The sequence below is a fragment of the Centroberyx gerrardi genome, chromosome 21 (genome assembly GCF_048128805.1).
Source record: "Centroberyx gerrardi isolate f3 chromosome 21, fCenGer3.hap1.cur.20231027, whole genome shotgun sequence".
Lineage (NCBI taxonomy): Eukaryota > Metazoa > Chordata > Actinopteri > Beryciformes > Berycidae > Centroberyx > Centroberyx gerrardi.
The window spans coordinates 10,547,013-10,558,328 of NC_136017.1; positions in this window are offsets into that span (position 1 = coordinate 10,547,013).

Below are 11,316 nucleotides of genomic sequence, written 5' to 3' on the forward strand. Positions count from 1 at the left end.
CACGTGCTGTTATTGAACAGATATGGGCTTGGTTGGAACTCGGGGTCAGAGCGTTTTGTTTGGAGGTAAGTGGCCTGTCGGTTTCTGCTGCCAAAGAGGCCGATGACCCTAGCCGGGCAAACAGAAGAACTGGCGAGGCCCTACGCCGCTTTTGCATCACGCCTAGGTGAACATGCATGATGCGTTCGGGCAAGTGACACCTTCATATGAACATTGTGTAATCCTACTCGCAAAGGGGAGATTCAATCCATGCACTCTTTATTTGTGGGGAAGAAAATGATTCATATAATGATCGTTTGCAAATGCTTTTGTCTTAAAATATCAACAAATCTCGTTTTGCAGGGCCACAACTAGAAAAAAATTTATTGTTTTTAACTTGAAACGTCAAACTCCAGAGATCCAATTTAACTCTTGGAACAAATAATTGATTTAAATCAGAATAGGAATGCTGAACTGGGATGAATTTTCTCTTTCAGATAGTCATAGATGCATTGTGTTTGATTTTAGTCCAGAAAAGGCCATAAAAAAGCCATAACATTTTACAAAGACGACTAAAAATTATAGCAGACCCTGTGTACTATCCCTCCTGCAGATAAACCACATTTACCCATATTTTACAGCATCTTAAAGCTAGAATATAGTCTCTTTACATATGAGGAAGAGGCAGGATTGGGTGTAGACAGCTGCAGTGCGATGACATTTAAATATACTTGAGGTTATTGCCCTCTTCCAACCTGACTTCCTGGTCACCCTCTACATATTTCTGTCATGGGAGGCTTTTTGCTCACCATGAATGTAAAAAGACAATTAATAATCAGAGATGGCATTTTGGTCAAGAATTTGTTGACTACTGTTGACAAAATGTATATCTAAAATATATTATAGAACACATATATTACAGATATTGGTATGGTTATATATCAAAACATACTGTATAATATAATAATAACCAATTGGATATAATTATTTAACTATAAATTATAAAGGCACCATTCTTGCCTCTAATAAGAGCCATGTATATTGTTTCATGCACAGACACCTGTGTGGCCTTTATCAATTTTATGTATGTTTTCCCTTTATTGTTTTTTGTATGTTTGTGTTGTTACTATAAAAGGAAAGGTAAGTGTTCCTCTTTATATAAGGGATATATTTTGCCTTTCATTACCGCACATGAAAGCATCTAATTGCTCACTGACAAAGCAGAGGTCACTCACTGCCGCTCTATTGCTGCCTTCATGTGCTGTCAGGAATATTTGATTCAACAAGTAGAAAGAACTTGAAAGAACGACCCAGGTACTGTAAGACTGGGGAAACTGGGGGTTTCTGACAGCCGAGTTGCTTTTTCTGAATAACTTTTGACTAATAAATTAAATAAAACCTGATTAAAACATCACTTATAGGCCTGATGCACATTTTCTCCTCTTAATTCTGTCGTTGTGAAGTAATATAATAATTCTTTGCTAAGTTCTTTGCCACTCGATTTCTAAAATGAAACAACAGCCAAACAAAATAACTCAGTTTTGCGATAACTTATAACCAAAAGCATCTGAATGCACGACAAGTCATATTTACAACTTCAGTAATTGGAAGCAGGAACTTCCGAGGAGCATCTGTACAACAGCAAGGCAGGGAATCGCACCAACAACACTACTGCCACCTAGTGGTGAAATGTGGAAAGTGCACATTTTGGCACACATTTTGAAACATAAGGTTGAATATAGAACTTTTTTCCAAAGTCGGTTGTAAAAGAAATCAGCAATATCACTGGACTACATTTCAATAATTTAAATTATTGTGTTTGTTTATTGTTTAGCGTTGTGTTTTCTGATAAATGACTAACAAGGATTAATATTAGGCTATATAATATTATATAATATTATAGCTATACACAAGTTAAGCCACAGATGATGAGAAAACAATGAGGACGTTAGAATGAGATAACAACAACAATAGGCTATTAATAATAATCCTAATAATCCTAATCATAATAATAATAATAGTAGCCTATTTATATACCACCGTTCTTAAAGCAAGTTTACAAAGTGTTTTAATGACAGCTTTCACTGCAAGGCCTGACGTCCAATTAATTGCCATATCAGCGGCCTGCAAAGGCCATATAGCCTATTAAACTTTTCGGAACAACTGACTAAATGCAAAACGGATCTATAAATGAGTCTATAAATGTTTTACTGTAACGGCTATTTGGTAATCCAGTAAGATTCATTTTGAAGTGCGTTGATCATTTAGGCTACATACTGCACTTTGAGACTGACTGACAGACAACTGGATCCTGTTGGTCCTTGCCGTCCTGCTGTGTAACGCTATAGACCGACATGTTTTGTGAAAGTGGATGATGTACATCATACATCATAATTTGAGGAGCCTATTTATCAGGTCTTTAATTATGTGTTTCAACCTGGTTTAAACTTTTGAAATACGATTCTGGTTAAATTGCGTCGGTTACGGCGCTGGGTGGTAACGCCTAACGAGTAAGTAACGAAGTAGTTACATGATCAGTTCACCAATAATATTACAGTTAGGCTACCAATCAAAATCTAGAAAAGGTTAAAGAAAAAAAAGTGCGCTTAATTCAGGAAAATATATTGAATTCATGAGAAAGTTAAAATGTCTAACATTTTTTAACAGTAGCCTATTTTGAGTTTTTGAAGTTTAAGTAATGTATTTGTGAATGTCCTGTAGTAATCAATACATTGGTTACTACAGGACATTCAATACATTCATTCAATACAAGAGTAGTTATAAAAAGTAGTAGCCTATGGGCATAGGCAGCAGTTCCCATTAGCCAGGACAGACTTGGTTAGGGGATCAAAACACAACTCTGCAATACTCATTTCTAGTAACTTTTAAAAAGACTATCTGATGAAATTGACCATACAAAAAAATAATAAAGAATAAACTCCAATAGATGAACAGTTTGTCATACAAAACAAGATGCCACACCAAACAATTGTTTTTTACAACCACCAATCTCATCTTTTATCATTGGCTATATAGGATGTTTTGACTCGGGTGCTAAACAAATGACAGATCTGACGTGATAATTAGTGTTTTATGTAGTTGTCTATTCCTTCCAACTAACTGCACTGATATTATCTGGTTTCTAGTCATGTATTTTTTTTGTGCACTGCTCCTTTTTAAGAGCTAAGTGTGTTTTTTCTCCAAGCCCTGCTACAACACTGCTTTTAGCTTGAAAAGATGTTAATTACAAAGCACAGACAAAAAGCCAGCACAGTACCTGTTCAGTTACAGCCGAATAATGAGCCATGCAAAGCAACGTTTTAGACAAGATGCACGCCATCCAATATAGTGAGGAATAAAGTTAGCTATCTCCCCCATTTCACTAGCCACTAGTTTAACATTACTTACTTTTTTTTGTGTGTGTGTTGCTACTGGTGTTATTGCTGGTTGTTTTCCAAAAGGATTTCTGTTTCTCCAGCAAGCTAGCTACCGGACAATGTTAACAATACTGGAGTCAGTTAGCTTGTTTGTTTGTATGTGTTTGTGTTTTTGTTATAGCTAAAAGGAAAAGTGAGTGTTGAAATATTCCTATAAAAGGAAGAGTGAGTGAAAGCATCTAATTGCTCACCGATAAAGTTTGGGTCACTCACTCACTGCCGCTCTATTGCTGCCTTCAAGTGCTGTCAGGAGTTTTGACTTAATAAGTAGAAAGAACATGAATGACCCAGGTACTGTAAGACTGGGGAAACCGGGGATTTCTGATAGCCGAGTTGGGTTTTTTTGAGTAACTTTTGACTAATATATTAAAGACAATCTGATTAAAACATCAATTACAGGCCTGATGCACATTTTCTCCTCTTGCTAAGAGGACGCCTCCACGACGTCATACTTACAACTTCAGTAATTGGAAGCAGGAACTTCCGAGGAGCGCTTGAAGGCAGCATCTGTACAACAGCAAGGCAGGGAATCGCACCAATGACACTACTGCCACCTAGTGGTGAAATGTGGAAAGCGCACATTTTGGCACATTTTGAAACATAAGGTTGACTATAGAACTTTTTTCCAAAGTCGGTTGTAAAAGAAATCAGCAATATCACTGGACTGGAGGACCAAAATAGTCACAATTAAATAAATAAATATGCGTCAGTGAAATAAATAATTACATAAATAAATACAGAAATACATAAATAAATTAATAATTGATTGATTGTTTTTCTTTTTCATTGCTCCTGTTTTTATTTCATGATAACACTTTTCATTTCATAATGTCACTTTTCATAATGTCTCAGCCTCTGTCAATCAAAGCGAATGGGGCGGGATCTATTTGCTGATTGGGTAATCCTTTGCAATCATATTTTTTCCTGGCTCTGAGGCTGGTCTTGCCCCATGGGCCAAAAAAAAAAAGTCATAATATTACGAGAATAAAGTGGTAATTTTGAGGAAAAAAGTCTTACTTTAATTATTTTAATATATTATCAGCACCTGGATAAGGACCTGACACTGCGGGAGAGAAGAGGAGCAGTTCACTTTCCCACAGAATCCCGACAGCTGCCAGCAGCTCCCAGCACACTCAGCTAACAGCTAACAGCTAATTGTCAAGGAGGTTCTATATTAAATTGTAGGGAAATTGTTTGCTAACTCTAGCTATGTTTAGCATGCATTCCTACCTATGATTCCTACTATGGACGTCAATTTTGGGTCATTTTTCTTGGCCCAACATCTGTCATCGACCCTCATTATTAACAGTTAACTAGGGAGATTATTAGGCTACTTCCTGGCTCTATTGAGTGCATTGATTCTTGTATTGATTAATACCTTCTACCATGACAGACATTACTGTCTTCTACTACGATTCCGTTCTATTCTACTACAACTCTAGTATTTTTACTGTAGCTCTACTGTCATATAGTATGAGTCTACCCCAGTGATGTTGACCTGGTTTCTTCTGGTTTCTTGAGCTAGAGGTTTTTTGTGAAACCTCCTGGAGATCTGTCCTCTCTGTCCCGTCTGTCTGAGGAGCCCAGACCTCTGGTCCCAGAGTGCTGGGACCAGAGTCCTGTTCTCCTCCAGCAGAACCTGATGGAGCAGGTAGGAAGAGGGACCAGAGCCCCGTAGGCTTTGTGGAACCAATTAATTCAGCATTGATTTGTTAGGCTAACTCTAGTCAGGATTTTCACAGTAATCCTCGTTTTTTTTCTATGTGACCATGGCATCCCTCTCTGTGAAGTTCTCAAGACTATTCTTGATGAAACTACCTGCTTAAGCCTTTATGTCACATTTAGTCAACTGAGAGTTGCCTGTCTGTTGTGAAAAAATCACGATCAAAACAAAACATTTACTTCATGCATTGACTTACCTGCTATAGGTAAAATCACTGATCTCCTGGTAAGTGAATGTCCACTGGCTGCAGCAAGGATCCTGTCCATGTGTGTGACTTCTAGCCTACTGCCTGGTGTAACGTTACAAGCCAGTCATGGGACATTTGGCATGTGTCAAATTCAGGTTTAGGCTAGTTGCTGTAGGTTGCTGAGTCTCGAAACATTTTGAAGCAGTTTACCTGATTGCTAGTTTGTTTACCTGGCCTCTGTCAAAAGTCCAACTAGTTTCAACTTTTTTAACAGACTGATCTCTATCAATCCATGCCATCCAGCAACACACAGGTCTCACCGAAGTACATTCATAACTAGTAATTTTTATGTGGTACAAATGCACATGTGAACGCCACCATATTGCGGCGTAAAGAGCGCGTACCATAATTAGGCACCGCAGTGCGCACTGGGCACAAACAGCCCGGCTGCCTCTGACTTGAGTCCACTTGGATCCATGGAGCTAGTGGATTTTCTAATAAACCATCTTCCATATTAAATTCTTAACTACCTGTGCTATGTGTGCTGCCTTGGAATGAGAGGACGTTAAAGTTTACTGTTACTTTAGTGTGCCTCCTTTGGCTCAGGATCTTTTTAGAACTGCCTGGGGGATGAAACCTTTCTTAGCTTTCATGTGCGGACTGGGAGAAGAGCTTCATTTTTGGGATCAGGTTACTGGTAATTAACACATTAAAGACTACACGACTTTTTGGGAGCCAATATATGAAAATCATCTCTGTGTATCTGGTGCGTAAATCTACCTTGTGCGCTTGCTAACGCTTTAGCATACAGTATGGTAAAGGACAACTCCAGCGTGATTTGAGTTTAGACATTTTACATCCCTTTAATGTTGACTGTTTTTACATGCATGTGCCACAATTAAAGATATTTTAAAATCAGTTTTGCCATACCACTCGGGCTCATTCACTCTCATTCAATTCCAAACGGTACAGAAAACAACTCTGGAGACTTAATTCAGTCAGTAAAGGTAGTCCATCACTCTGAATGAGAGGCTGCCATCAGAACGATAATATCAGGCTAAAAACTTTTACATTTTTAAAGAAGTTCCGTTCACGGTTTCATATTAGTGTTCAGGAACACTGCATGAGCTAAGACGAGACAAACTTACCACCGTTTTCTACTTGTAAACAAATATACCGCTTCCAGGTCATTACATGTCCGATTTCTGCATTTTCCACGCCAAAATAAAACTGTTAACCACTAGGACACAACAACTACAACAACTTAAATCTGGAGTCAATCAGATTTAAGTTCGCATGCAACACATGCAATGAGTCATATTTTGGCTAAAACATATGGGAGAGTCGTACACTTTCATTTTAACACAATATGTTCTTCAAATACAAAATGTTTTATGCTTTAGTACAATAGCCTCTTACTGTAATGTCTGACAAGGTTGGAGAACACTTTGGGAGGGACCGTGCCTGCATGCAGAACTTTTCAAGATCCTTGATATTCTTAGGTTTGCACTTGCAGACTGCCTTCTTCAGTTCAGACCACAGATTTTCAATAGGGTTCTGGAGACAAGATGGCCATTGCAAAACATCAATTTTGTGGTCCCACAACCATTTCTGTGATGATTTTGATGTATGTTTGGGGTCGTTGTCTGGTTGAAAGGTCCTTCCATGGCCAAGTCTCAACCTCCTGGCAGAGGCAACCAGGTTTTGGGCTAAAATATTCTGATACTTAGTGGATTTCATTATGCCATCGATCTTAACAAGATCTGGACCACTAGCAGTAAAACACCATATTTCCTCCACCATATTTCACCGTGGGCATCTGGTGCTTTTCCTTGTATGCAGTCGTCTTTTGTCGCCAAACATGTGGATGGTGTGCATGGCCAAAAAGTTCCATTTTGGTCTCATCTGACCACAACACACAATTTCAATTGTAGTTCCAGTGATGCTTGGCAAAGTTCAGGCGCTTCAGTTTATGGGTTGCATAGGTGTCTGTTGATTTTGACACTTGATAACCTCAGCATTCCACTCAACTGTGCAGTTGTGAAACTGATCCTTGGGTTCTCTTTGCCTCCCTCGCCATCTTCCTCACTGTTCGTGGGGACAATATGCACATGCGTCCTCTTCCTGGTGAATTTGCAACTGTTCCAGATTTCTACAACTTTTTGATTATTGCCTTTGTTATGACCCTGGGTCATAGTTTGTGTTTGGGTGTGTATTTGTGTTGTCTCCCTCCCTGCCTGAGGGTGGCGGTGTTCACCCCGTTTGTGTGTTCTCCCCAGAGTGTCGAGTTGCAGGTGGCGGCTGGTGATTGGACGGGAGGCTGATGGCGCCTACTTCAAAAAGGGCGTCTGTCCGATGCCGGCTCACTCCTTCTCCTTCCTGGCTCCCAACCAGACCGTACTGTGTTCTGCCACATGAATGTTGTCTTGACCTAGTGTTGTAGACTGTCCTTGTTGTTAAATCTGTATATACCTTCTGAAAGAGCAGTCCCGGTAGCCGTAGGGGTGAGAAGCCTTTTTCTTTGTTCTCTTTTCTCTTGTTTATGTTAGGGAGGCAGGTAAGCTGCTTGTTTTTTTGTTTTCGCTTACTTAAGTTAGGTAAGTTAGTTATTTTTTTATTAGAGATCGTTCTGTTTGTTATTTTGGCTGTGCTCCCCCCGACGCTTTTGCTACCTTATTGAAGAGGTGTTTAATAAATCAATTCTGTTTGGACTGCACCTGCTGTGGCACTGGTCATCTTTGGGAGTGGGGAAAGAGGGGAGTCACTTTTGTGCTATGCTCGGTTTTCCCCTAGGCCGGGCGTAACACCTTGACTGTGCTTAGTGGTACTGTGCTTAGCATCATAGCATTTATAAAGAATCCTTAACTGCATATAACAATGCTGTACGTGCTGCAAGAAAAGTCCATTTCTCAAAGATCATTACAGAGAGCGGGAGTGATCCTAGAATACTGTTTTCCACCATTGACCAACTGCTGAATCCTGCCCCTGTCTCTGACATTTTAAGCCAAGCCTCTGATGCAAAATGTGAGGAATTTGCTAACTTTTTTAAAAACAAAATCACAACTATCAGGGCTAGTATCGCTTCAGGTGCTGGTAATTTCAATAACCAACCTTGTAAAAGTCAAACATTCATGAGGGCATTTTCTAGTATTTCTGTTGCAGAACTTAATAAGATTGTAATAGAGAGTAAATCTTCCACCTGCTCTCTTGACCCTGTCCCCACTACATTTTTTAAGAGGGTTTTCAATAGTGTTTCAAACTCTGCTCTGAAAATCATTAATACATAACTTGAGACTGGGGTTTTTCCTGATGCCTTTAAAACCGCTGTTGTGAAACCGCTGTTGAAGAAATCACATTTGGACTGTGGGGTCCTAAGTAACTACAGGCCCATATCAAACCTTCCTTTTTTAAGTAAGGTACTTGAAAAAGTGGTTTCTAACCAAATTAACAACTTTTTAAATGAAAACAACATTCTGGAGAAGTTTCAGTCAGGTTTCAGAGCCAACCACAGCACAGAAACTGCTCTCATCAAAATAGTCAATGATTTGCGACTTAGCACTAATGCCAACAGGGTGTCAGTTCTGGTTCTTTTGGACTTGAGTGCAGCATTTGACACCATCGACCACAATATTCTCATAGATCGTCTCGAGAACAGGGTTGGTCTCTCTGAATGTGTCCTAAACTGGTTCAGAACTTACATTGCAGGGAGAAAATATTTCATCTGTCTTGGAGATCATGTATCAGAGAAACATGATCTAACTTCTGGTGTTGCACAAGGAAGCTGTCTTGGTCCCCTGCTTTTCTCACTGTACATGCTTCCATTAGGTGATATTATCAGAGAACATAATGTCAATTTCCATAGCTATGCTGATGATACACAACTATACATTTCTGTAGAGCCAAATCATGCAGATGCCTTAAGCTCCCTCACTACTTGTCTATTGGCTATCAATGATTGGATGAACACAAATTTCTTAAAACTGAATGAAGATAAGACAGAAATACTTTTGGTTGGCCCCAAAGCCAAAAGAGAAGAACTCTCCACAAGACTTGGGAACCTGAATCCCTTGATCAAATCAGAAGTAACAAGCCTGGGTGTTATCTTAGATTCTGATCTAAGTTTTAATTCCCAAACAAGGTGACCAGTACAGCATTCTTTCATCTTAGAAATATTGCCAAGGTGCAGCCCTTCCTAACCCAGAAAGATGCTGAAAAGCTAACTCACACGTTTGTTACAAGTAGACTGGACTACTGCAACGCCCTTTTTACCGGCCTCCCAAAAAAGTCTATTGAGAGGCTTCAGCTTATCCAAAACTCTGCAGCTAGGCTTTTAACAAAAACAAGGAAGCGAGAGCATATCACTCCGGTTCTAGCTACATTGCACTGGCTCCCAGTGTCCTTTAGAATTGATTTTAAAGTTCTTTTACTTGTATACAAAGCTCTCAATGGCTTAGGACCGTCCTACATTACAGAATCCCTGCTGTTCTACATTCCATCAAGGTCTTCTACTGCTGGTTTGTTAGAAGTACGAAACCCCACTCAAAAGAAGATTGGGGATGCAGCCTTTTTTAACTATGCTCCTAAACTGTGGAACACCCTCCCAAAGAATATTAGAGAGGCGGGCTCTGTAAGCATTTTCAAACGACTGCTAAAAACTTATCTTTTCAGCTTAGCTTTTAAGTAGCCTTCATTTTAACTGTTTCTGTTCAGGATCCCAACAGAGCTGACACGGGCAAGTACAAATTTTCATTGGTCTTGTCCGGGTAATGCTTACTTGCACAAGTGAACACTATATGTGGGGGGGACAGAGCTTTACCCTGTATGATTCTCATCCATCTGTGGATGGTGAGGTTTTTGACCAAGAGGAGAATCTATGATTCTCGTCTGCCTGAGGCAGTGAGATCTGACGTAAATATCGGATCAAGAGTAGAATCAGGAAGGACAGGGGAAAAGTAAATTAAAGAAAAACATATGGGTTCACTCACAATGTGCATCTAAAAGTGGGAGTATTTGTTGTGTTCTTCTATCTTTCTATTTTACTTGATTTGATTCTTTTAATGCAATGCATCTTGCTTGTTCTTTTACATGAATTTTATCTTTTTAATCTGTCTTTTATCTGCCTTTTATTGATGTAAAGCACTTTGAGCTGCATGTTGTGTATGAAAGGTGCTATACAAATAAAGGTTATTATTATTATTATTTTATTATCTGTCTCCTCTGAGTTGAAAGCTCTTTGATTTTCCACAAAGTGATGGATGACAAATGGATTTTACATGTGTGCAACCTCATATTTTGACCCCAGTGAAACAGGAAATGATGAAAGCAATACAGTTTCTGGATTCTGAGATCAATAAAAAAAAATACAATAAATTTTGTTCATTTTCATGATGGGTGACAATAATTCTGGAGTTGCCTGTATATATATATGTATCATGCAATTCTGACTTCAATTCCTGTTGACCGACATGTTGCCTCGTCATCTTCTCCAAAATGTTGCATGTTGTATCACAAGCTTTAGGTCCAAGATGCACAAGCAACATTTTGAATTCAGCTGTGGAGAAGGGAAGTATTGCTTACAACAGGGATGGGATTGGCAAGCAGGACAAAATCAATGTAACCACACTGGCTATAGGAGAATAATGAAAAAATACTTACATACTTTACATTGCTTCACAACACTTCCCATGTATCATGGCCCTTATTCCTCCCTCTAACACATTACACTGAGTTGATTTATTAAAAAGTAACTTTTACTTTGAGTATATCTTAAATTAGGTACTTTTCTTTTTAATTGAGTAGGTGATTTTCCTTCTGCTTAAGTAAAATCTCAGCAGACGCTTCCACAAAATTCAGCGTCACGGGGCTGTTAGACTCTTAGTCTTGCTATGCTATAGCCTGTAGGTTCATAACTTATAAAAACAAAATCTCAATCTTCATCACTTTAGCTTTCTGGCTAACTCTGCTAACTTCAGTATGTAAACAAATCAAGT